This window comes from Sinocyclocheilus anshuiensis, unplaced genomic scaffold (genome assembly GCF_001515605.1).
Source record: "Sinocyclocheilus anshuiensis isolate Anshui unplaced genomic scaffold, SAMN03320099.WGS_v1.1 scaffold961, whole genome shotgun sequence".
Classification (NCBI taxonomy): Eukaryota; Metazoa; Chordata; class Actinopteri; order Cypriniformes; family Cyprinidae; genus Sinocyclocheilus; species Sinocyclocheilus anshuiensis.
Genome location: NW_015557049.1, coordinates 47,300 through 47,632, shown reverse-complemented (window position 1 = coordinate 47,632; position 333 = coordinate 47,300). Strand labels below are relative to the sequence as shown.

The 333-nt window shown below is 29.7% G+C and overlaps 1 protein-coding gene across 1 annotated transcript in view; it reads right to left on the bottom strand.

The window, feature by feature from the left end:
* Positions 1–288: 288 nt before the first annotated feature.
* The window catches only part of LOC107676388 (AN1-type zinc finger protein 3-like), a 28,354-nt gene continuing 28,309 nt past the window's right edge, over positions 289–333 (bottom strand). The window contains exon 7 of the mRNA XM_016470923.1: positions 289–327. The gene's annotated coding sequence lies outside the window, so the exon portion shown is untranslated. The remainder of the gene's footprint in view (positions 328–333) is intronic.

The window sequence follows — 333 nt, the reverse complement described above, 5'->3', positions numbered from 1 at the left end:
ATGCTAAAAATTCAGCTTTACATCACAGAAATAAATTACATTTTAAAATAGATTAAAATAGAAAACAGTTATTTGACATTTTCACAATATTATGGTTTTTTTTTTACTGGATAATTTTTGTCATATGTAGCCCTGGTGAACATAAGATACTTATATTACAAACATTAAAATCTTACCAACCCCATGCAAACTTTTGAATGGTAGTGATGCACAAAAACTGTAAGAAATTAGATATGAAATAAATGGAGATGATAGTTACTAAATATCACAAAGACAGTAGTGTGTGTGTGTGTGTGTGAGTGTGTGTGTGTGTGTGTGTGTGTGTGTACAGGT